The sequence below is a fragment of the Anolis sagrei genome, chromosome 2 (genome assembly GCF_037176765.1).
Source record: "Anolis sagrei isolate rAnoSag1 chromosome 2, rAnoSag1.mat, whole genome shotgun sequence".
Taxonomy (NCBI): domain Eukaryota; kingdom Metazoa; phylum Chordata; class Lepidosauria; order Squamata; family Dactyloidae; genus Anolis; species Anolis sagrei.
The window spans coordinates 72,499,937-72,526,949 of NC_090022.1; the positions used below are offsets into that span (position 1 = coordinate 72,499,937).

The window sequence follows — 27,013 nt, forward strand, 5'->3', positions numbered from 1 at the left end:
AGGCATTTGGTAAAGGGGGAGGTTGGGTGGGATTGGGGGGAATATGCATTTTAAAGGCCATTTTAGTTTATGCACTTTATTTTAATTCTGTTATTTAATTGTTTTTTAACTTTTGTATTGCACCTTTTAAACATGTTTAGTGTAGAGTGTTAGCCATCTCAAGTCCCCACAGGCAGATAATAATAGTAATCAGGAATGGATCACCTTTATTCAACTGAAGAGGCCTGTGACAAACTCAGCTCTCATTAAATTGGCAGCAATGGAGGACTTCATAAACTTCATAAAAGTTAAACTGTCAGAGCCATGTTTCTCATCAGCACACCTTGCAGCAATGAATTCAGTGTTAAATATGCATTTTATGATGTGTTCCTTTCATCTGACCTCATGAACCTACTGCCTATTGCCCATTATACTGGATGTCAAATTCTCTATTTATTTGAGAAAGGGGAAAATCTCTTATCCCCTTTTCCCATGCGGTGTAGTGTATGATTGAGCCTTCAGAGTAATCTCTGATTTACACATGGAAAAATTTAGCCTTGTTTCCTTTCTTACTCATAATTCAATTCCTTGTTGCTAGCTTAAATTAATTCTTATAATAACATCAGTGTCTGTCTATGGGGATTCCCGTGGCAATACAGTTGTGATAGAAGAAAGACAGGTGATTTCTGTAAAGCCTGTTCTGATGTCAAAATCAAAGGCAGCGTCAAGGCAAATTAGAACGCTTTTAGGATCAGGACTAATTCATTAGCGGAGAGAATGCTCATCACTTAGAAGAAATCTATACATGACAAAGACCAGGTAGCTGGCAAGAGCTTCAGAGAAATACAACTTTTAAACAATGTTGCTGTCAGCCAGCTTACAACTGTACTGCCAGCAGCCTAATTAGGTTTAGTAGATGTGTGTGTGTGTGTGTGTGTGTATTAATAATTCTGATAGGCATTGACGTTCCTTTTTAAGCTTCCTGAGTATAAAAAGCAACATTCTTGGTTGCAAGTAATGGGAGACATCATGTTTGTTGTTGTTGTTATGCTATATGGATATAATGAAGTGCTGGAAAGACAGATCTCAGAGCAAATCCAGCTTGAACTCTCCCTATAAGCCAAGTCACTTACCTGAAGCTATAATCCTTTGGATATGTTATGAAACTACATGGCTCATTGGAATAGATCAGGGGTATACAAGGTGTGGCCTGTGAGTCATGTGAAGCCCCTCAGGCAGTTTCTGTGGCTTCAGGGGTCAATACAAGTTTTGTACATTTTTTAAAAATTGTCCTGAAATGCCCAAGAGGGCTTTAGGAAGCATGTGGGGGCAAAAAATGATTGTTTACAGGAGACGATGCACCAAAGATGTGACCCTCCGGGGGCTCCTGGAGAACTAATGCAGCTCCCTAGTATTGCACACCTTTGGAATAGATGATAGCATACAGTAAAGGAGAAGGAAAAGAGAAAGAACACATTACAGATGGATTGACTAAGTCAAAGAAGCCATAGCCTTGAGCCATCCACACTAACTTTTTAAGGCTCTCTCTATAGATTTCAGTTAAATGTCAGTTAATAGTTTCTCTGTAAAATATGACGACTTCTAGTGAGAGTCAGGTTTCTCAAGACTGGCTTAGCTCCCTTATTCTTCTTCAGCCTATAAATGTAGTTTCTTATAAGAATCACTGCAATGAGATTGCTGTAGAATACAGATAGCCCTTCAGTAGTAAATGTTGCACTGGAATAGATAAACAGAAGGTTTATACTTATGCATAATAGTCCCAACATTTTGTGGGTGGTGAATGAAATGATAATATGGAGGAAAATAATGCCCATGTAGTTTTTAGAGTTAGCAGCAGTAGCAATAGTACAGAGAGTGTATTTAGACTTGTAATGAGGATGATGGGATGGAGAGTTCTTAGACAAGTACCCCCCAAAAGGAAAGGCAAGAAATTGTAACATGGTGGCTATGATACCTTATCTCATGTTCTTCTCCAAGGATGTGGAACCCAGTGCTGACAGAGTCTCGGCTGGTCCATTCCTTTAAAAAATTATTTAAATAAAATCGATGATTAAATGAGGGAGAAAATGATGTGGAATAGGATGGTGTGGGGAAAGGGGGGAGAGGAAAGGAGAGGGGGGAGGGGGGAAATTTCAGTTTCCGTTCTTCATCTTTGCATTGTGTATTGTTCTTCCTTTAATCAGTCTTTCATATTCTGTCCCCTCTATGTCTTTCCAATTTCAGGACCAATGTTTTGTTGAATCCTTAATTTTGTTTGGGTAAATTGTCTCTTCATTTGTTTCCACATATTCCTTGAAGAGTTGCCAGTGGGTCGGTATTGTTGGTCTCCCTGAATGTCTTTTCATTAAGAATGTTAATTTGCCTATGTCCATAATTTCCATCATGTTATCTAACCATTGTTCTGTTTTTGGGATTTCATCTGTTTTCCAGAGTCTCGTATAGACTATTCTTGCTGCCTTAGTCAGGTATACAAGCAAAATATATTTATTTTTGTTCAATTGTATTTCTGTGTCTATCATGCTCAGTAAGAAGTATTCTGACTTCACTTGTATTTTTTTCTTTAGGTCTCCTATATTTTTTTCCAATAATTTGTGGCTTTTTTGTAAGTCCACCACATGTGGTAGAATGTGCCTTCTTATAAACTGCATTTCCGACACTTATTTTGAGTATTTTTGTACATACTACCTAGTTTTTTGTGGAGTCATGTACCATCGCTACATTATTTTGTACCTATTCTCCTTTAGGTCCATTGCATACATGTATTTCAATTTTTTATTTCACATCTGTTCCCATTCACATAATTTTATCAATCTGCCAATTTTCATTTTCCATTTTATTATACACTTTTAATCAATTCTGTTTCTGTAGAGCATTCCAGTAGTCTGTTATATATCTTTGTTATGTTCTTTTTTCTGTTAGAATTAATTTGTCCCAAAAATTTACAGTGTCACTGAACCCTATCTTTTTGCTGGAATTATAATATTATTTCAATTGCATATATTGGAACCAGGAGAAGGTTTTAAATTTTGGGGTTATCTCTTCTTGTGTTTTCAGCTGGAAGGTAACTTTTTTTTGCACAGTACTTCTTTATATGTAGGCCACTTTATCCAACCCATTATTCTTCTTTGACTTGCTTCTAGCAGGGACACCCGCACTGGAGTTTTTGAGTGAAATTTTTCTTTGTATTTTTCCCAAAATTTTAACAGTGCTGATCTTATAAAGTGATTTCCAAAATTTATTTCTATTTTTACTTTGCCATACCAAAGGTATGTGTGCCATAGGTTGGTCCATTCTTCATTATCTTGCTTCCCTTCAGCATTGTAGCTGGATTATAGTTGAAGGAGTTTGTTTACTTTCCTGAGGTGTTTTCAATCAGGCTTGGTTTTTATTTAGACATTCGTATCATTAGCCACCAACTATGTGAATTTCTGGTGAAAAAGTGGAAGAGTAACATCATATAGAAATAAATTATGATCAGATCAATGTCCTTGAAAGCAGAAGATAGTATAGAAGGTGTTATTCAAATTGGCCATGGGACAAAAGAAGACCTATTATTTTATTTTATTTTATTGCAACATATCACTGTCTCTTCCTCAACTCAGGAACAAAACTACACCAACACCAGTACATTCTGTATATGTATTATGGAGGAACATAGTGAGATAAATCTCTTGTACTCTAGATTCAATTTGTTGCACACTTACCAAAATTGACATAATTAAAAGGTATGCACTTAACCTCCAGGCTCAAATTTCTGCCTAAGGCACTCTCTAGGAAGCCATACAAACTGCCAAAAGTGCCAGAAAAAATCAAACCCACATGCAAAATTGTAAGTATCTAAAAGTCTACGAGTGCTAGTGTGGAGGAGGGCTCGCATCCATTCAGAAGATGGCTTCCAGAAGAAGGAATCCATTCTTCCTTCCCCCCAAGAAAAGTTACCCTGTAAAATCTGGTGGGTTTCAGGCCTGGAGAACAGTTTGAGAGCCATGTGTGGCCATAAGGACCCACTAAGACAAGCATGTTCCCAAATTGTCTGATCTATTGCAAGAGAAATCACATTATATTAAGAAAGAAGTCCTGCAAAGCTGTATATTGTATTGGTATTGCATCACCTCACAGCTGCTTTGAATTCCTTTTAAAAGAGAAACAAAAGTAAAATAAATAAACAGGTAGAAGATGCATAACATCGTATCATGTTAGCCTGAAATGCTCAAAGGCCAATTTGCAACCTTTTATAATGTCAGTTTGAAAATGACTTCTCTCATAGTGGTTGGCCATGTGATTTAATGAGTTACAGATCATAACCCAGAGACTAGCAAATGACAGCTCAAAAAAGGACTTTTTTATATTATGAACAAGATGTCCCCTTATGTCCAGGGGTGGATTAATTTTCCAACTTTTTCAAAGCTGACGTTTCTAAAGAAAATTTCCTGCCTGTAACTCATACAAAACTCTATTTAGCAGAGGCTATCCCAGCCATATTGAAGATATATATAACAGCACCACTCCTTTGTTCAGATAATTTCCTTAATTTGTTAGTTACATTGATATGACATTCAAACTCAAATATAATAAACAATGATTACTGTGAATAAAAATGTTGTGTTAGACAGCATGAGTTCGGGTATCGATTTCTTTCATGGGTGAAAATGAAAATCACGCAGTTTTAAAAACCGTTTTTTAAAAACATGGTTCTTCAGTAAGACATATATATTGCCTATTTCTAAAGAGCTGTTCTTTGGATATGCCATCTGTTTCTAAACATTGGTACTTCTGATGATGTGATTTTCCCTGCCCTTTCATTGTGGTACATATAATGTTGTCAATTTAACAAGGCATCCTAAACTCAGAGGTGCATCTGCTGTAGGTGTTTAGGATTAGGCATACATCTCTTTTGTCAGCTGAGCTCAGAGCTGTGCCAACAGAGCAACCTACCAGCAGAACTTATTGGTTAGTTGCATTCTGCAGAAGGAGGGGAAAAGGTGGAAAAGAGGTACACTAGATTCAAGCCTCCCATATCACAGGGATGAAGCAACAATGCTGGCTTGGGATGAAGCTAAAGTGACTATAATCCTTGGCCATTTCATACACCCTTCAGCTAAGAGGGTTTGGATTCAACATACCATAATATGGCCTAGTGGTGGCTCAGCTGGCCCATGGCCATCTTGATCAGTTAGGGCAGTAGTTCTCAACCTGTGGGTCCCCAGATGTTTTGACCTTTAACTCCCAGAAATCCTAACAGCTGGTAAACTGTCTGGGATTTCTGGGGGTTGTAGGCCAAAACACCTGGGGACCCAGAGGTTGAGAACCATTGAATAAAGATGTTATTCTAACTTGGCAACAGCAAAGCCCATTGGCGTAATCTCTGGTATAGAGAGAAGTGAAAATTAGGTAACTAAATGTTTTTTAAAATATGTAAGATAATAAAGAAAACAAGAATTACACTGGTTTTACTGCATTGTTAGATTTCTCTAACTTGCCCTTAAGGGGGACAACAGCTGTTTCTTGTGTTGTAGCGACTACAAAATATAATTGGGCTCTGAATCTTTCCAAACCACTAGAGCTCTTCCATTAAGACCCTTGTATATGGTGCATCTACATTGAGTACATCTGTTGGAATTAAAAAGTAAATATTGCATATCCAACCTATCATTTTCCCTTGCTGTGGAAGAAGCTGTTGCTACACTTGTAGTGCTGAGAGAACATTATTCTTTAGACTTGGCTTTGCATGCTATATTTTCCCCTCTGTTTGCTCACACTTCCACCATTATGAATGAAAAATGACTAGTTATTAGGTCCTTGTGGAATTTGAGGCTGCTCATCAAAAAATGAAGTAGGATGGCAGCCTAAAAAAACAGACTAGAGACCTAAAGCATAAGTATAATGCATGTCAGTCTTTGAGAACTGTCCTTTTGGGGGAGGGGGGCATTGGGATGAAATGGAGCAACACTTGATGGATTGTGCCTGATAACTTTTATTGACTGAAGTCTGTGTAGAAGTGTTCAGACTGTGGGTCTGCAAAAGCCCTTCTCAGACAAACCTTTTGAGTGCAGAACTAAAAAATAAGATGGATTGGAGGTCTTGTATCCTGGTTTGATCCCAGTAACCTAACATTTTTCTCTTTCAAAATAGTTTTGGTGTCCTAAATCCAATTGCTAATCCCAGGTTGAGTAAATCCATAGAATCAATTCAGTGAGAAGTCAACACTTACATAAATCCCACTGGTTAGGTGGCTCTGCCTGACTTGGGCTAGCAACCAAACATAGACAGAAAAAGCTACCTCGCCCCCCACACTCCCTTTTCCCTTTTATAAAAAAGCAGGCACAAACATATCTTTTTCCAGTACTTCATGCAAGTGTTCAGATTGCTCTTTATTTTCATACCTCTTCCTAGAGCCACATTTCATTGATCACATGGCATATTGGCTATGTAGTGTTTGTGATATCTTCCTCCTCATTTGTTTCCCGATTAGATGGGTATCTTGATCCAGGAAAAATGAAAAAGCAACCAGGATTAAAATGTTTAGGAAGAAGCCACAACCAGAGAAAAAAAAGAAGTTCAGAAAGGTGACTGGAATTTTTAGTGTTCTTCATTATGTCAGATATTATCCCAGTTTTGATAAAGTTAACCTCTCCATATAACTCAGTAGACAAAATATACATCTACTGCAGTTTACACTACTTAAACCATCATGGTTGCGTGCTATGGAATCATGGGAGCTGTAGTTTTACAGAGTCTGTAGTTTTCTCTGCCAAAGAATGCCAGTGCCTTATAAACATACAGATACCAAACTGGTTAAGGGAAATAAGAAAGGAATATAAAGGAGATAGAGAACTTACCAAATTTGAATAATGATTAGCCAAAGGGGGGAGTAAGGAAGAAAAAGAAAGAACAAAAGGTATAACAAACAATATCTACCAAATGCTGTTGGAAGGAGTCCAGGAGCAGGACCACCTTAAAGGAATTTGGGAGTTAGATTGTAATAAAGTTATACACCGGCAAAACTGGAAAGGAATGAGGAATATGCATATATTAAAAGATATGTCAATAAGAATAAAAGAGAATTATTTCAAAGTGTTGTGTAGATGGTATCTCACACCAATCAGATTAAATCAAATAGATAAGAAACACTCTAAGCAGTACCAGAGGGGCTGTCAAGAAACTGGTACATATATACACATGTGTTGGCCTTCTAAATATGTTCAACATTTTTGGGAAAACGTATTTCAAGAAATAAGAAGAATCACCCAAACAGAACACAGGAATGCCGAAATATCACTGCTATCATTTATTAATAATGTTAAAATATCAAAAGAGCTAAAGGAATTAATTGCCAATCTGGTAACAGCAACAAGATTGTTAATAGCTAAAAAATGGAAAGGAGGGAAGTGCCAATTGAAAGAGTGGTTTAGGGAGACCAGGGATATTGCAATAAATGATAAAGTGACTGGTAGTATAAAGATTAAAAGAGGATTACTGAAAAAAGATGATTTTGGGAAGATATGGGGAAAATTGATAGAATATATATATATATATAGAAGGTAAGGGGAACAAACCTGTAATAAAAACAAAGGAATTTTGGAAATAAGTATTGTAATTGGCTGGTCTAGGGTGAAGGGTCAGCACTAGGTGATTTGACAATGTTAATAAAATGGGAGTATTAAATATTATAGGTATTAAGTCATATATATTATGTATACAGTTTGTTAAGGGGAAGTGATAAGTATAAAAACGTTTAAACACTGAATATGTAAAACTACAATAAATAAAAAATAAAAAACAGATATCAAACTGCATTGATTTCACATTGTAGATTGACCCAAAGTGGCTGCCAGTACAAACTGCTCCTTTGTTAGATCTACGCAAAATTTCCTGCTCCCCCATCAGATTAGTGCAAAATTTCCCTTCCATGCTAATCCTATTAAAAATACAACATATATTAATTATTTATATATAAGACACAATCCAGTCAAAACATCAATTTAAAAGAACAGATGCATGTTATTAGAAAAGGCTTGCAGAGGCCACACAGTTGAAGCAAGTAAGTGAGCTGCAAATTAAGAAGTCCCTCATCCCCTCTCCCCACAGGAGTGGCCTGTAGACTGCACAGTCGTGGCTAAGAATCATTGACCTAGAGAATATCGAGTCCCTGACATCTAGGGTTTGTTAAGTTTGTGAGGCAATGATCTGGTAGGGCTTCACAGACCACTTGCTGCAACATCTGCTTTGAGATCTTGTGCTGTTTGGAGCAGTGACCCAAAGAGGCCCATCATTTTTCAAAATGACGAAAGAGATTAGCTTGTGCTGCAGATTCAGCCCTTAGTGAAGAATTCTGTTGTGGGGGAAGTCTCAGTTTTACAGGTAGACGATCAGAGAAGACATCTATGAAGGTAAACATCCATGGTCTTTTTGAGGGGAGGTGAACTCAATATCATAAATGTAAATGTATGCATTTAAATAGAATTTGGGAAAGTTGTTTCTGGACTAGTACTTCCAGAATCCCATAGCCAGTGTGGACAACCTCTGCATTTTAAAAGAAGTTGTGATTGATATTTGCCCTCTCTCATGCTCAGCTGAGTATAAAAAACATTCAAATGGTAGTGGAAGAATGGAAGTGTTTCACTTGGGCTGATGTTTTCTAATCATAGATTTACTTCTCATATTTAATATGAAAGACTGTGTGTGCTGGGGAGCTCCTGAAATAAAAAGTCCAGAAGACACGCTGTGGCAGAAACAGTGGACGAGGAGTCGGTGCTTGTTTTATGATCTTTTAGAATGGACTAAGCTCTCACCTTTGGCTACTCTACTTAGAGAAGGTGATGTTCATTTTGATAAAAGGTAGTACTGTGCCTAACTCTTATCAAAAATGGAACTATTCCCTTCTCTGAATAGAGTGGTGAAAGTCATTTTTGAATGGCTGAATGGGAAAATGGCAGCAGTGGCCATTTTCCCATTCCTTGAGATTGACACTTTCTCCTTGCAACAGAATGGTTCTCAACTTATCCGTGGGACATAACAAACTCTGTTATTTTATCCCCAAAACCTGTCCTCAATTTATATACAAGTGTGATGTACACAGGAGTATATCCTGTGTATCTCTTCAGGTTCATTGATAAAAATAGTGACAGTCCGAGTTCCTGAAATCAATCTTTAGCAATTACCTGTGCAGGTCCTGTTTAAAATGCTTTCAATTCCTTTGATTTGCTGGTGTGAAAACACAAAAGACTGGGAAATATTCATGGGCTGTGACCCCTTTGTACTGACAGTGAAATAAAATACTGCTTGTTACAGAAGGGGGGGGGGGGGGCAACCCACACAGTTTCAGGAAGGTCAGTGTTGTCAAGAGAGATGTCAGACTGATTGTCACAAGGTCTATTGTAGTGCTGAATCATTTTCCGTATCAAAGCACAGGGAATGTCCCGAGTACTGCAGCAGATCACTTTCCTTGTAGGCCCAAAGGAGCACCTGACAGCAGATGGACGCTGAGAGAGAGAGATAAGGGAAGCAGCAGTTTCAGCAATCAGCTCTCCTGTTATACTTGCAGGCAAACCTAGCATTTTTGCGTATTTCTTCTTGGCTAGTCCTCTCAGATAAAAAATACCCTAGACCCATAAAATAAAACTAGGTAAGCACCTCTACAATCAGTAAAATAAAAGGATGGGTGCTCCTCTAGTTAGCCACAACATTCAATATTAGATGTGAATTCTGGAAAAGTGTAAGTTATAATGATAAAAGACATAAATTGGATTCTAAAATTAAAATCCATGCTGCCAACAGGTTCAAATGATGATTTGAATTTAATCATCATCATCATCATCATCCTGGCACAAGTATATCCTGTGTATCTCTTCAGGTTCATTGATGACACAAGTATAATCAACAACACATAAAAATCTCATTAATAAAATTATAAAAATGTGAAAATACTAAAATTCTAAGACACAGTGGAACCTGCCAGCTGGCTATCTCTCATAACAATCAATCAAAGTGCCGGCCAGTACTATCAATGATTCATCACATTGGTCATGGATTACTCAGGATCAAAGGCTTGTTTGAAGAGCCATGTTTTTAGACTCACCTGGAAGGCCTGACGAGAGGGGGCTAATCTAATTTCTTTAGGGAGGGTATTTCAGGGCTGGGGAGCCACCACGAAGAAGGCCCTCTCTCTCATCCCCACCAACTGTGCTTGAGATGGTGGTGGGACCGAAAGAAGGGCCTCTCCAGCATATCTTAATGCCCGCAACAGTTTGTGGAAGGAGATGCGTTCTCAAAGATAGGTTGGACCCAAAGCATATAGGACTTTATAGATAATCACCTGCACTTTGAATTGGGCCTGGAAGCTTGCCGGAAGCCAGTGGAGCTGCTTTAAAAGGGAGGGTAGCATGTTCCCTGAAGCTTGCCCCAGTTAATAATCTGGCTGCCGCTCTTTGCACTAGCTGCAGTTTCTGAGTTGACTTCAAACGCAGCCCCATGTAGAGTGCATTACAGTAGTCCATTCTGGATGTAACTAAGGCATGGACCACCGTGACCAAGTCAGGCTTCCTGAGGTACAATCCCTAAAGTAAAGAATTTATAATTCCTAAAGTGAAGATGATGACATATATTTGAGATGTAAGCAGACAAAACACTCAGCGTAATTGCATCAGGTATCCTTGTGATTAATTCCAATGGAACTCATTGGTTCTTTTTCTACCTGACTACCTGGAATTACAAATAAATAATGAACAATGATAGTCTCTGTTTTTTGTTGTTTTTGCTTAATGGTCCAGTTTTATGAAGACTGTCTCATAAAACTCCAGAAATATATAGACACACACTTTGGCACGTGTGACAATGTAATTTATTACCGCCTCTCAGCACATGGAACTCGGTCTCCTTTTTTGCTCTTCTTTAAAGTCAATGCTAATTTGATAACTGGAGAATCATAGGTCTGTGAACTTGTTAAAAATGCTGAGAGTAATCAAAGCTTCAATCAATGCACCTTTAAAAGCATGTCCCTCTCCTTTTTGAAGGCTAAAGATCTAGGGGAAAGAATGATAGCAAAAGTCAGATGTAGAATTTAAGCAGTTGTCTTTTCTTTCATTTTAGCTTCACAGAAGGACCACTCAAAAACTATTTCAATAGAGGCCGCATTTAATCCACAATGGCAGAAAAGCAGACTGTTGTGTTTATGTGGAAATCATTTCAATATAATAGCATGAGTGTTGTTTTAAGACTGGCTGTTTGTGTGTGAAAGGATTAATGAAGCCAAAAGAACCAAAAACACTATCTTAATAAATGGTGATTGGATTGTTAGGTGCATCTTCAGTTAGAGAGACTGCTGTCTGATAGTTCTTCACAGTAGGATATTTTCTGAAATTCAGGTATCTCCAGTCTCTTCTTTTCTGGAGGTTTTCACCATTTCAGGAGGCTCAAAGCTGGTTGGGAAAATCCTGACCTAAAGATCCTCCAGGTATGGGAAATTAGGAGGGGATAGAGGCACTCTCCCATTGGCAAAGAATAGTTCTGCCATACAGTATAAGGGTTTTCACACTGAAGACATGGTAGAAAACACATCTCAGAATTGCTTCCATGGGTAATAACCATTTAAAGGCCTAGAAGTCAGGGCCCTTCCAGGTAGACCCTCCGGTTAAAGTGAATTAATTTGGGATAAGACAGGTAAACCCTGCTTTCGCCCAAATTAATTTGATATCTCATTAGATCCAGGTCTTCCTGAAAGGCTCGAGTCTAAATGGGTATTGGGCCTATGGGTACTCACCCACGGCTAGTTCTGGGGCTACCTGGAACTACCTGGGGGGAATCCCCATTTCCCATCTTGCTTCTTTGGACATCCAAAAACTGGGAGGAGCAATATGTTATCCTCCTCCCCAAAAATCCCTTCAAAGAAGAAATAACTTACTGGACCACCATTAGGGTACTGTTGGGGTCCTCCTGGCACATTGAAATGACACACCAAGAGACGGGGGGGAGTGATTTTGCTCCCCCCCCCCCCCCCCGTCTCCTGGCACATCATTTCTACATGCTAGGAGGACTCCAGTGGTACCTTAATGGCAGCTGGTAATTGCCTGGATGGCATGGGGACACCCCACAGAGAAAGCCTGTTTTTTGGGCAGGTGGCATGGGGACTTGAACCCACTTCAGTGTAAGTTTAAGCCCTGTCTGGAAGTGGCCTAAGAGTATTCAAGTGATAGATTCACTAGATTTAAAGCCACACTATTCCTTCACCAAAGGAAGCCCCTTAGCTCTTTTATCCTGGAATGGGCATAAACAATTTGTGCCTCTCCACATCCAACAAGTGGATAGTTAAAATAAAAACATCCCAAGGCCTTAATTCCCATAAAATTGTCTGTATACCTTTTACCCCCACCCTTCTACCCTCAACATCTTGTCTGATTTTAGCTTAATTGAGGTTGAACCTGTTTAGACTTTGCATAAAAGACCACCATGGACTACTAGGATCACAAAATAGGTCCAAGAAAGAATCCCGCTGAAATCTTGGAGAACCACTGCTTCCAACCACAGTTGACAGTATTGGCCCAGATGAATCCATGGGTTGACATAGCATAAGGCAGCTCCCTGTGTTTCTGTATATCTTTTACCATTCCCAACAAAAGCTTTCAAAGTGTAGAATGAGATTTTTTTAAGATAAGGGAATTCTGGGACACTGAATTGCAGACCAAATTCTAGCTCAGTGCCAGAAACACAACTAAGTACAAAGAGGCAACCACTAGATTCGGGTGCATTTCTTGGTAGTCTGGACAGCATAAATACAATATCTATAGATCCTTTTCTGCTTCCCACACCCAATTCCATTTTACACACATGCAGGATTAAATTCCTTCCTCTGTTATTTCACTGCTCTCCTCTACAACATCACCCCAATTATATTGTCAGACTGTCATCTGAGACGAACTGCCGAGTAGGAGGTCTGCTCCCTTCCTTGTGTCTGTAGTGGAAAGATGCCATAATTGGCACCTGTCAGGGACAGACCTGATGTGGCTTGGGGGGGGGGGGGGACTGGTTTTAGAAATGCAAAATTTTCACCTCCCTCCAAGTGGCAACTTCTTATTGAAGGAAATGTCACCTGCTATAAATAAGCTGTTTGCAAGGAAGACTTTAAATTGGGATCCGTACAAGTAAGCAGGTGGTAGAAAATCAGGATCATTACCTAACCCCTCAGGGCTGCAATGATCATGTTCTTTTCAGGGAAGCAAAGATCTGTTTCCATGAATGCTCGATTCTTGACACCCCCTGGAAATGAGCAGTTGTGGCTGCTTGTTAGAGTTGCCAACTCTTGGGTCCAATTCCTATCTGCGTCAAATCATTCCTAGTTTCTTTTCATGCATTGCACGGTGTTTTCAGCTCACTATTTTGCAAATGTGTGGATCATGGGGAAGACATATATAGCACAAGAAGCAATTGGTTGTCTGTTGTTCTGTAGAACTGAATAGATAGGAGGGAGGTCCAGTGCTTGCACCTGTCAATCAGTGCAGTGTCTGAGATGATCAGCATTGCAAAATCTTGTGCTTACTATGACATTTGCTTCTGAGTTGAATATAAGGTTCTCCTTTGTACATGTGAGCTCCATTTCATATTTCTCAAGAAATCATTTTACCCTCTGCAGATATCATATATTAACTCTGTGGAATTAATGCAATTTGACACCACTTTAATTGCCAGGGCTCAATGCTATGAAAACATGCAGTTTGGTGTGACACCAATACTCTTTGGGTGTTATCCCATGCACCCCCCTCTCCATTTTTAAACAGTTGTTTAAAAATGCACTAGCTCATGTGATAAATCTGAAAATGGGTGATTTCAGGAGAAAAGGCAAGAAAGAACAATGTGTGATGGGTTCTGAGAAATTATGCAATTCGCTTTCCAATATAACAGGACTTAACACCACAGATATATGACCCACCCACCCCAAGAGATAACGCCCTTTGAGAGCTTTAGGGGTCATACCATGTCTCTCCTGAAGCAGCTCCACTGGCTTCCAAAAAGTTTTAGGGCCCAGTTCAAAGTGCAGGTAATTATCTATAAAGCTCCATTTGTTTCAGGTCCAACCTGTCTTCAATATCTCATCTCCTTCTGTGAACTGATACAAGCATTGAGATCTGCTGGAGAGGCCCTTCTCTCGGTCCCACCATAATCTCAAATACCTTTTCGGTAGTGGCTCCCCGGCTCTGGAATTCCCTACCTAAAGAAATTAGACTTGCCCCCACTCCTCAAGCCTTTCGGTCGAGTTTTAAAATATGGCTCTTCCAATGATCCAAGTGTGCCACTCCACACTTTATTATTATTATTATTAATAATAATAATAATAATAATAATAATAATAATAATTTATATTCCACCCTATCTCCCCAGGGGGACTCAGGCTGATATGGGTTGTTGTTTGCTTATTCACATGTTTTACTCTATTTTAGGGAATGTAATAATTCTTATATTTTTAATGGGATTTTACGTACATAGTTGTTTTATATTTATGTTATATATTTTATATGTGTGTGTTTGTATAGTGTGTATTGTGATTCAGATGTGGCACTGTAGTGCTTCTGTTAGCTGCCCTGAGTCCCCCTGGGGAAATGGTAGCAGGATACAAATAATGATTTATTATTATTATTATTATTATTATTATTATTATTATTCTGACACAAAAGCACAATATGTCACAGCAAACGAGATTTATATGTTGGATTTCGCATTTAAAAAATCACAAGTCGAACACTTCCCAAGTGTCTAGGACTGTGTGATGTATTTTCAAATGATGCACGCAGATCCAAGTAAGGTGGCCTTTTGCTGATGTTTATTATTTCCAAATGCCGGCTGAGATCTTTTGGCATGGCACCCAGGGCGCCAATGACCACTGGGACAACCTATACTGGTTTATGCCAGAGCCTTTGCAATTTGATTTTGAGGTGTTGATAGCGGCTGAGTTTTTCCTGTTGTTTTTCCTCAATGTGGCTGTCACCTGGTATGGTGACATCAATAATCCAGACTTTTTTCTTTTCCACAATCGTGATGTCTGATGTATTGTGTTCCAAAACTTTGTCAGTCTGGATTCAAAAGTCCCACCGTATTTTTGCATATTCATTTTCCACCACCTTTGCGGGTTTATGATCCCACCAATTCTTTACTGCTGGCAGGTGGTACTTGTGACATAAGTTCTAGTGAATCATCTAGGCCACAGAGTTGTGTCTTTGTTTGTAGTCCGTCTGTGCAATTTTCTTATTATTATTATTATTATTATTATTATTATTACTATTATTATTAGATGGCTAAAGATCTTGTAAAACTACAGCTCCCATGATTCTATAACATTCAACCATGACAGTTGAATTAGGAATTAAACTCATTAATTGGTCTCATGTCTTGGTCAACCATCCTTGCCAAATTAATTTCAAATACTTTGTAAGATGCTCTAGTAGAATTTTGAAGCATTTGTGGTTAAAATTTGTATGTACAATTCTACAATGTGGGACAGCGGTCACCCTCAAGATAGTTGTCCTCCAGATGTTTTGAACTATAGACCTCATCATCCAAAACCACTGGCAATGCTGCCGTAGTCTGATGGGAGTTGTAGATTTGGTAAGGTGGTTGTATGGCAAGTACCTCTGGTTGTAACAGCTTAATTCAAATAGGAGAAAGATGTAGTTCATTAGCACCACTACACTAGAATGTGGTTACATGTTTGGATTTAAAAAATCTTTATCTGGGCATTCTAATCCAACACAGTAACTTCCAAACTTTTCACTGCACATATATACTCCTATATGAGAAACACCTCTGTGAGCACCTGTAGCTATATTACATTTGCCGGATATGATTTGGTCACAATTTTACTATATCAAATGGAACAGAAGAAGCTTCTTTATATAAAATTGGATCACCTATCTCTACAGCAGTCATTCCCAAACTTTGGTCCTCTAGACCAGTGGTTCTCAACCTGGAGGTCCCCAGGTGTTTTGGCCTACAACTCCCAGAAATCCCAGTCAGTTTACTACCTGTTAAGATTTCTGGGAGTTGAAGGCCAAAACATCTGGGGACCCACAGGTTGAGAACCACTGCTCTGGAAGCTTTGGGCTGCAACTTCCAGAAGCCTCAATCAACATGTCCAATGGTCAAGAAGTTTGGAAGATGAAATCAAAATTTTTTGAAGGAGCGAAGTTTGGAAATCAGTGATCTACAATGCTCTCTAGGACTTCTAACAAGTGATTCAAAGTACTGTCTGTGCATTGACCTCAAGTGCCAAGGCCAGTTTTTTTTCTCATTAGCTCATGCCCCATCACTTTATGACAATCGTGGTGAATGCCAGCATAGCAAACCATTCAAAAGAAGCCAAACACCTGAACTGAAAAGACATGATCAGGGCTATTGATAGCCAGAACCCTTGGAAGTCTTTCATTTGTAATGTTGCCATATACTGACGGCAACCTGAAGGCAGATAAGAACAATAACACTATCGCCATCTTAGAATCAGGTTTTAACAACTTTTCAAAAAAAGGAGATAGTTTTGCTTTCAGTCAATTTTTTAGCATTTTCAGCAAGCAAATAACATGTATGTTGTTGCAGGAGTGAAGCCTTAATGTTTAGTATAGGAGTGCAAGATGGGGTAATGGCAATATTCTGGATAAGGAAGGCAGGAACCATATCTCTTTTTATGCCTTTCCATGAGTCATTTAACAAACTGCATATAAAAGAATGTCTGGATTCTGAGGAACAGAAACGCTCGACACCTTATGATAACTAACCAGTTGCTTGAGCTTGTGTGGATGGCATTGTTAAAAGAAATATGTATTTGATGGATTCATTCATTAAAGAATTATGCTCCTTTCTTAAAATAAATGTCTCTGCTTTTAGTATGAGGCTTTTATATGTACTGTGTACTCTTTTCAACACTATGAATTATGTTCATTCTCATTACACCGACTCAAAGGGAAGCTTTAATTTTGAAACTACCTTTATATGCAATTCTATTAGGTTTACGATTGTTATAAATACATTCTCAGATTTGATAAAAGCTCCCTATACTTTTCCTTCTGTCTGTGATCTTTTTTGTGCTCCTAAGAGTGACAGCTGGAATTATGCATTGTGTCCACATTGGGGTCAGGGTCATCTTGCTGATTTATATAAATTCACAAGCACCGGGATTGTGGCGCAGCTGGCTGAGTGTCAGCTGCATTAAAATCACTCTGACCAAAAGGTCATGAGTTCGAAGCCAGCCCGGGCTGGAGTGGGTGTCCAGCCATTGTGTAGCCTGTTGTCGACCTTTGCAACCCAAAAGACAGTTGCATCTGTCAAGTAGGAAAATAAGGTACCACCTTGTGTGGGAGGCAAAACTAACTAATTTATGAGGCCATAAAGAAAAAAGACTCTGGGGAATGTGGAATGCGGAAGAACTTAATCGGTGTCGCTGATGGACGATGAAAAGCAGCAGCTCCCCTGGCGGCCAGAAAAAAAAAAGTTAAATAGCCTCAGTGTATTGTCTGTTATACGTTGTTTGTCAAACTGGCATTGAATGTTTGCCATATATGTGTATACTGTAATCCGCCCTGAGTCCCCTGCGGGGTGAGAAGGGCGGAATATAAAAACTGTAAATAATAATAATAAATAACTTCCAGTGGTTACTACTCCTGATGTGCTTTTGTGTACTTATTGCTGGGGAATGGTTGTGCTCGTGTCCCACTTTGATTTTCCATTTGCATCTGATTTCTCACTGGCGGACCAGGCTGCTCCCTTAGATGAGACTTTGATTTCATCCATCTTCTTATGCCTTTGAGTATTTGTTCAGTCTCCTGAGTGTTCTGCGCAGTCACAGAGCAATGGGGCATTCACTTCCAGGACTTACCGTGTTTGTTTTCTCAGAAATGCTGACCTTAAAGGGCCCTGTAGCTGTTTGTATGGTTTCTCTTAGTTCTCTGGAGATTCTCCATTCCTGTGGACTCTTGGTGACTCTTTAGTGTGAGAATTTAAGATGTGTACTTTCAGATCTATGTGTTACTGTTATGTGCCATCAGTTAACTTTGGGTTGTGGTGACCCTATGAATAAGAAACCTCTCAAAGATACTGCTACTAACAGCCCTGCTGATGTTCTACAAATTTGGGAGCACAGTTTCCTTTATAGAAACAAGCTAACTGTAATGCAGTCTTCCTATATTCCTACTGACTTTTACTTTACTGAGAATTATTGCCTTTTGTTATGGGTCACATTTTCTCATATATCCAAAGCATGGCAGCATTTCTCTATCTTCCATCAGTCCTTGCCTCCTTTGTATGGAATGACATCTGTAGGATGTCATTCTTCTACATCACACCCATCTTATGGGGAAGACTTCTATTAGAGTTCCCTACAGCTTTGTCATACTGTCAGAGAGTTTGTTCCACAACATATTATGATACTGAGGAGCATTCTGCAGACACGGCCTGTTTTTCTGAATCTGTTCACAAAGTACAGTTTCAGAATTAATCAGAAGAAAGTCAAAAAAGCGCTAGAATGGTTGAGGTAGTGGCCAGTGCTTTCCAAAGGTGGAATGTGTGGCCAGTCTGTTCTCCATTCAACTTGAATAATACTTTGTTACCTGATTTGTTACATCCAGTTCTGGTGTGTGAGTTGCCAGCACTTCTCTAACGCTTGCTTCACCTTGTATTTACTTACAAAGGTCAGCAGCAGCAACTATTCATTGGTAATAATAAAAATGCCTCCATCTACCTCCATCGAAAAGTAATCTCCACCTCCATCCAAAAGACCCTTCAGTAGTTCTTTCTTCGTCTGCTCATATCTAGGATATCAGCTTACCTTAGATCACAAATTCCTGCCCCAACTGTTGCTGTGGGTTAAGCATGTGCCTGTCAAAACCTTGGTCACTTCTTCTCACCTATATATTATTTTCCCATTAGAAAATAATTCTCTGATGCAACTACTTGCTGCCAGTTTTCTTCTAGATGAATTAAAAGAGTCTGCTGGCTTCATTAGCTTATTAATTTCTTTTTAACAGTTTTTAAAGCTGGCATCTGGCATTATCCAGTGGGTCAGCTGGGAGAAAAGGCTAATCATCTGATTCAAGCAGAGACCTGGAGAATTAATACCTGCTTATTATTATTATTATTATTATTATTATTATTATTATTGTCTATTTGAGGGAGCACTGTTTCCATTGTTTTTTTCCTCAGTGATCTTTCTGGTAGCTTTCCTGTCTTTCTTCTCTGTTTTTATTTATATGCATAATATAAACCAGGGTCCCCAAACTTTTTAAGCTGAGGGCGAGTTCACAGTCCCTCAGACTGTTGGGGGGCTGGATTATTGTTTGTAAAACAACATGAATGCACAATATGCACAGTGTACATATCTGAAAGAAGACAATATTTAAATTGGAAAAAAATTAACCAACATGAATATACCAATATTTGAATGGGAAGTGTGGGCCTGCTTTTGACTGATGAGATAATCAAGTTAATTAGGATTGTTGTTTGTGCAAAGGGGGCAGGATGGCATAAAAGGGGTGGGGCAGCACAAAGGAGACAGGATAACAACAACAGCAACAACAATTTTATTTCTATCCTGCCCTATCTCCTGAAATGGACTCAGGGTGGCATGAAAGGGACTGGGCCATAGTTTGAGGATCCCTGATATAGACCACTGTTTTCCTTTCCATCAGATTTGTAACATCATTATTTCCTCTGCAATCTTTGCAGTCATATACAGTTGTCCCTCCGCAATTGCAGTTTTGACTTTTGTGGATTTTATTTCATGGATTTGATTTAAAATGTCCTCTCTAGATATCTCTATGCATGACTCTGTGGTCATCCCCCCCAGTCATGCTAAAGGACCCAGAGATTTCTAAAGAGAACACGGTTTTAGGAAATTCTACATCCACCAATGTGATTTTCTGGTCAACTTCCAGTGGAAATTGACTATAGGGCCATGCTGGAAAATCTAGACATTTCTAGAGAGCTGTTCTCTCAGGTAAGGAAAATAACAATTTCTTTATCTGTGATCTTTCACTTTCATAGGGATCCTGTGCCCCTACCCCCAGTGAATGTGAAGAGTTGACTGTTATAGTTAATTTAAAAACCATCTAAAGACCTATCTCTTCCAACAGGCCTACCCAGCCAGTTTTAACCATGAATTTTAAACTCATGTACTTTGTTTAATTTCTGCTTTGTGATTTTAAAATGTATTTTAAAGAAATATGTTTTAATGTGTATTTTAATAGAAATCAATTTAAATATGTGTGTTTGTGGTATTTTTACAATGTTTATGTGTTTAATGATTCTGTAACCCATCTCAAGCCACAGGGAGAAGTGGGTAAGAAATAAAATTGTTGTTGTTGTTGTTGTTGTTGTAAATTAAAACACACTGGTTCTCCACTGTGAACCATCCAAGGAGTTGTCTTCTTCCATGCTTGCTGTGATGTACCTCCAAGGTCTTATGGTTGACAATTTCTTTTCTCCTTTCTAATCTGTTTCTCAAAGGCATCCAAGTCTGGAGCAATTATTATCCTGTTTGTTTGACCAAGAAATCCCCTTAACATTTTGGATTCATGTCTTCCCCTTGTCCAGTATACCATGTCAGTCTGAGGTGGCATCACTTCAGCCATCACAGAAGACCAGAGGGAACTATTCGTTCTCATCAGACAAAACCTTCTCTTGGAGATGAGACTGTAGCCCAGTTTCTGGTGTTTCAAATTCACTTGATAGTTGCAATTGCAATCAAAAAGACCAATTAGGTATGAGATGTATTTGGAGAATACAGCAGGCAGAGCTCTGGCAGGCAGAGCAGTGTTATCTGAATGCTTATTTCTAATGCCTGTCTTGGCCTTCTTATTCATGTAAAATTAAGTGGTTGGAAGAAAGGGAAATGCTTTTAAGCTATCAGATGAGCATTTTATAGTCTGTGGCTCACTGTAATTACTGGCCCTGTATCTTTATGGCAGTGTTGGTGCTGGCCAAGCCTGGCAGGAACCTAGCTCTCAAAATACTTGGAGTTTGCAAATAGCACACTCCAGTTTTTCAAGAGATGTGCTGGAACAAGAAAGATACTATGTGGAGAAGGGAGTCCGATGCCAGCCAAATTACCCTGGAAAGTTCTCTGCCTCATAGAGCAGATTGCCATAAAGCAGAAACCATGGACAGGAAAACAGCTAAGAAGCAAGTGATACCTTTTCTCACAACAAACAACATGAGAAGTCTGAATTCTTCCTGTCATCTCTCAAGTCTCTATTGTGACACCGCATTACGATGGTCAAGAAGAACCCAGTCCAACCTCTCTCTAAAAAGCAAGTCTAATGCAGAGCATAAAAAGGATTCCAGATTTTGTTTTTGTTTTTTCAAGGTTAGGATTTAGAATGAAGTATGTATCTGCTATGTCCTCCATAGTCATATTTACAGAGCTAAAATTAGCTTTTGCTTCAAAACCAAACAATATCCTTTTTTTTCAGTGTAAATCTTGCAGCATCAATAGATGTGATGTTTGAATACAAGAGCATTATTAGCCTGGCATTCTATCAGAAAAGGAGGCTTTTGAACATCTTGTTACAAAATAATAATCATCTAATGTTTGCAGGGGTGTCTAACACATACTGAGCATCACAGATAGATAGCAATAAACAGGTCCTTCTTGCCATCTCAGAAACTGAATTATGCCTGTATGAATCACCAAAATGAACTTAATCCATTGGCCACATACAAAAGAACTGATTTCAAGAGCATAGTGCATTGCGTATAATTGAATATCAAAGTCAGGGTTGTCCTGGCCATTGTGTTTCCAACTTCTATACACAGTTGTAAAAACTGGATGGTGAAGAAAGCTGATAGAAAGAGAATCAACTTATTTAAAGACTTCTATGGATACTGTGAACTGCTAAAAATAGATCATCAGGTGTTAGAGAAAATGAAGCCTACCCACTCCCTATGGCCAGAATCTGCAAGACGTGAGCAAAACTGCTGGTGACAGAGTTAGTTATTTATTATTTTTATTTATTTATTTATTTATTTCTAGTATTTCTATCCCGTCTCTTCTCTACCCCCAAAGGGGGACTCAGGACGGCTTACATATAGTAGCGATGCAACGCTGCTACCCAACAATTATAATAATATCGCAATTAAATACACAGTAATCATTAAAACAGTAATACATAAAACCATAAAACACTATCACAATATCTTCAGCCATAACATAATTCCAGTCTATGTCTAGTACAGTGCTCCTTATGCCTATTGTCCGAAAGCCTGATCCCAAAACCATGATGTTATTTTTTTCTAAAGTCCAAAAGGGATGGGGTCGATCTTATCTTATATGGGAGTGCATTCCATAGGTTGGGGGGGGGGGCACGGCCAAGAAGGCCCTGTCCCTCGTCCCCACCAGATGCATTTGCGATGTTGATGGAAGCGAGAGCAGGGCCTCCCTGGATTATCTTAAATTACGAGGTGGGACATAGAGGTAGAACCCAGGAAAGACCTCTGATTGACCTTTACAGTACTAAATCATTACAGGAGAGCCCATATCACATAGTCAGTCATCCACAAGGTTCAGAGACCAATAATCTGGTGGAAAATTGAGGGTTTCTTTTGACTTTGGAAAATTGTGAGGGTTTCTTTTAATATTAACATAGCAGCAATCTTTTAAAGAGTGAGGCTTTCAGAAGATGCAATCTGTTCTTTTCAGTGAAAAAGAGCCATCTAGAAAAGTTGGGATCCATGTGTCGCCAACTCATCTGCATTAGGCAAGTAGTGTATAATATTGAGCCAGATGGGAAGTGGCTTTGTACAGTATAAACAATTAGTCTTGTTATTAGTAAGATGTTTCCAGACAGGGCAAATGTCTCTTGTGATCCATTGGTTAACAGTTATGCATTATCCTTAGCACTTAGGAATCCCAGCTACAGTGCTTGTGACCTCTGGTTTTCAGGACATATTCAGGAACTGATTAGGTTCAGGTTAAAACTTCCTTTTTCCTAAAAAAATGCTTATAAAGAACTGAACCTTCTTTCTAAATAAGTAATTGATATGATATGCAACCATAGTGTCATTGTACTTCAGCCTAAGCCTTGAACTTCCATGCAGAAACGGAAAAGCAAGTTTCCATGACCTCACAACCTCTGAGGATGACTGTCATAAATGCAGGTGAAACGTCAGGAAAGAATGCTTCTAGAACATGGCCATATAGCCCGAAAAATCTGCAACAACCAAGTTTCTATGCATACCTTAACCCCCATGAGTTATCTTTTGTGGTTAATTTTCTAAAATCCTAGATCCTACTGTTATGAAATGGAGGTCTTTAGTAGACAACATCTGCGTTTTTGTGTCACAAAATGCCCCTTGCACTAAGGAGATTTTGGATCATAATTTGTTATTCCAGAAAACACTGAAAAGGATCAGTTGCTTAGCAAATGTACCAACAACATCATAACTACCCAAATAAATATTAATCTCAGATGTTAAGGACTGCAAAGAGTCTGAAAGAATCCTAGCTTGAATCAACATGTGAAATGAAGCTAATAATGTCAGGAAAATACATTTTAAAAGAGGCATGACACTTAGACAAGAAATAGTATGGGACAAAACTTTGGCAGGATTTATCCCTTTCAGTCATTCTTGCTTCGAGTGTATAGTAAGAGACTACAGAGGCCAAAAACATTTCAGAAAAAGCTATCAAAGCCCCTTCTGTTTTCTCCCCATCATAGCTTCTGAGAGTAGATCAGAAACAGAAAGTCTGCTAGAAAATGACTAAAGCCATTAGACCATTTCCCAGTAAAAATCACATTAAACAAAGTTATGGCCAAAGCAGAAAACCTCTGGTATAGGAAATCTTTGCATCAATCTTCACTGTGCATGGCATCAGGGAGATACTAGAAGCAGAGAAAGTGTCATAAATTGATGTGTCAGAAGAAGCATTTTAGAGCAAATAAATGAAAGAGTAATATGTCACCAGCACCAGATGGCATTCATCTGAGAGCTCTGAAGGAACTCAAATATGAAATTACAAAACAACTAACTGCAGTATGAAGCCTTCTCACTATATTCGGCATCTGTACAAAGAAGCCTGAGAGAAGATCATGTAATGGCAGTTTTTGAAAGAGAGCTAGAGAGGTGAAACTTCAAGTTACATGCTACACTGAGACAAATCAGTAAAATCTCTAATAAAAAAATAAACAAATGGCCACTTTGTTACATGCCATATGTTATATTAGAAGCATGGGAGTTTTTCCAGATGGAAGGCATTTCTTGCACAGTCATTTGAAGGGGATATTATTTGCAAAACAGTGCATGGGTTTTGCACACAAAACAGCATTTTCTGCAGAAAAATGTTCTTTTCTTTAACAAAAAATAACCCTTTCTGCTCAGAAATGTGAGGATGTTCATCTCATCATAGTTTCATAATGGTGGAAACCCCTTTGATCATTTTCATATTTTCAAATATTCTTTCTATTCTTATTTATTTGTCAGAAGTCACCAAATTTAAAATTTTCCAGAACACAGGGAGAAGCAATGTCATTTGCTCCTCCAGATGTTATTGGATTGCAACACAAATGGAGCATTGCTAATGTTGATGGATGGTGAGAATTCTAGTTTAACAGTGTTTTAATCTAAAAAGGCTGGAAAATAAATTTGCTTCCTAGGTGAGGCAACACTTTCTACATTCTCCGTAGCAAGTCACTTCTTGTAGGACACATCCACCTCCATCATAAGACCGGAGGATTGAGTGGGTGTATATATATATATATATATATATATATATATATATATATAAGAATGAATGTCCAACTCTTATGCATCTTTGTAATAATTAATTCTTTTCTAAAATATTCCCAGGTGGAATTAACATATCAAGAACATGTGCCAACAAGTGCTTCTGTTACAGGAAAGGGTGTAGCTTAGTGAGGCAGAAGTTTCCTGCAGAAAATTGGCAGGAGAAGTTCTAAACCATTTCTAAACCACCCTTATTCACAAACTATTAACTCACCTCCATACCCACAGGACTTATTTTTCTATGAGACAACATCTATGATTCCACTTTAAGTGACTTGCCAATATCTTGTGGAACCTGGGAAAGCATAGGGAGGAGAACTAAGAGTCCTTACCCAGAGAACTCTAGAGCTATATTTCCCAAATTCTAGCCCTTCTGGGTTGTGGATTTCAACTCCTGGAGACCTTAGCTGCTTTGACACACGAGCAGTGATTCTTGAACCTAAAGTCCACCTGGAAGGGCAGAGTTTGGGGAACGCTGCTCTGGAGCCTCACAAATTCTAAGATTCCATGAGACGAAACCATGGCAATTAAAGTGGAATAAAGTGTTGTAACTGTGGTATGCATGGGCCCCTGGATCCAAAGTTGACATCACGACTCTTCTCACTAGCACCAATCTGAGAAGATCGAGATTCTTAGCTCAGAAAACTTTACTATTTTTACCACTCCCAACAGGTTAAATCTGCTTACAAAGAACATATGAGCCCTTCTTTCAGTGACTGCCAAAGCTGTGGCAATGTGTACAGGGAAAAGAGAGAGAAGTCGGGTGTGAAAAGGCAGGCACATTTTCCCATCTCAGCTGCAAGGAGTTTGCCATCTTTTTTACTACCATAATTAAATATTGTTTGCATTGCTTATTGACAGAGCACTAAGCTCCACTTCATTTTAATTTGTTCTTTGATAGTCGCCTTTCGCTGCTAATTGATTTTCAGGGAGGGGGTGCCTGATTTAATACTTACTGTGATGCTCAAAACAGAGAGCCAAGGTTAAATAGCACCAAGAAGTGAGCCCAGAATCAGTTCATCTTCTTAGCCAGTTTGCTTTACAAGCCATCTCTGGCTGATGCAGAAAATCTGCATTTATAAGAGATTTAGCAGCTATTCTACTCCCAACCTTTTCCAACTACAACTCCTGCTGCTCCTGCTGTTGCTATGGAGTTTACTAGAGGAGGGCTAAGAGAAGTACAAATGTCCTGGTTTCCCAGCAATGTACACTATAGGGAACAAGATGGACCATTGATTGTGAGGAATACACTGGTGGTGACAATGGACAACAGAAATTAGGAACACGTAGCAAGAGCAAAATGGCTTGAGTGTAAAACCCAACTCAGCCAAATACATGTTTAATTACCCTAAGCATGCTCTTGTGTTTCAGCCTCCATTTTATCACTAAGACCAGCAATAGGGCCCATCTGCAGGATTGTTATAAGAATTATTTAAAGGCTCTCAGTAAAAAGCTGCATTAGGAATAATATTGACATTTTCAGCAAGGTTAATTTCCTGTGGTTATTTCTGTACCGCTGAAATAAAAAAAAATATGTGTAAGTCCAGAACCTGTGTGTTTTGGCTAATGGAAGAGGCAAATAATGCAACCAGCCATTGCCTCTCTATCTGAATATCCATTTGACATTGCTGTCTGAGTGGCTGGATGTCTGTGACTCATTCCATCTCCAATCTCAATCTTGGGGCTGAATTTTGTAGAAGACCTCATAGCCCTAAGAACAAGTAGTCAACAATTTGGATCTCTCTGCTTCTTGTCTACCCCTTTGAGAAAGGCAGGATATAAATATTGTGTGTGTGTGTAATAAAAATAGTGTAGCTCCTCCCTCCATTTTTTGTTCTGACTAGTCTGATGAACAGTTCTAGAGAACTTCAAAGCTTGCCCATTTATACATTTTGACTCTACCTTAAAACGATCTTGCCCAACTGGTGATTCTTGTTTTATGGGGGAAGGGATGTGGGTTCTCCTGACAATACTCTCAAGATTTCTAAAATCAACTTGTCTAGCCCCTTCCATCATTTTGTTCTATATAGTTTAATGAAACAGTCTTGAGAGCTTGGAAGATTTTTCTGCCCATTTTTCTGGCTTGCCCATTCCTATGGTTGCAGGTTGCACTGCAGTGACTGTTAATAAGCAGTGACTGGGAGAAAGAAACCTTTTACTTTTACAAGTTACAGAACAGTATTGCCTAGATAGAGTGGCACTGTTCAAGCATTCACCTACTCATCGTTCAGCTGCATCCTATGGAAGTATGAGACAGTGATGT

At 38.9% G+C, this 27,013-nt stretch overlaps 1 protein-coding gene across 3 annotated transcripts in view; it reads left to right on the forward strand.

Moving 5' to 3' along the window:
- Nucleotides 1-27,013, forward strand: part of CACNA2D2 (calcium voltage-gated channel auxiliary subunit alpha2delta 2) — an 809,616-nt gene that overhangs the window by 588,485 nt on the left and 194,118 nt on the right. The gene's annotated exons all lie outside the window — the stretch shown is intronic.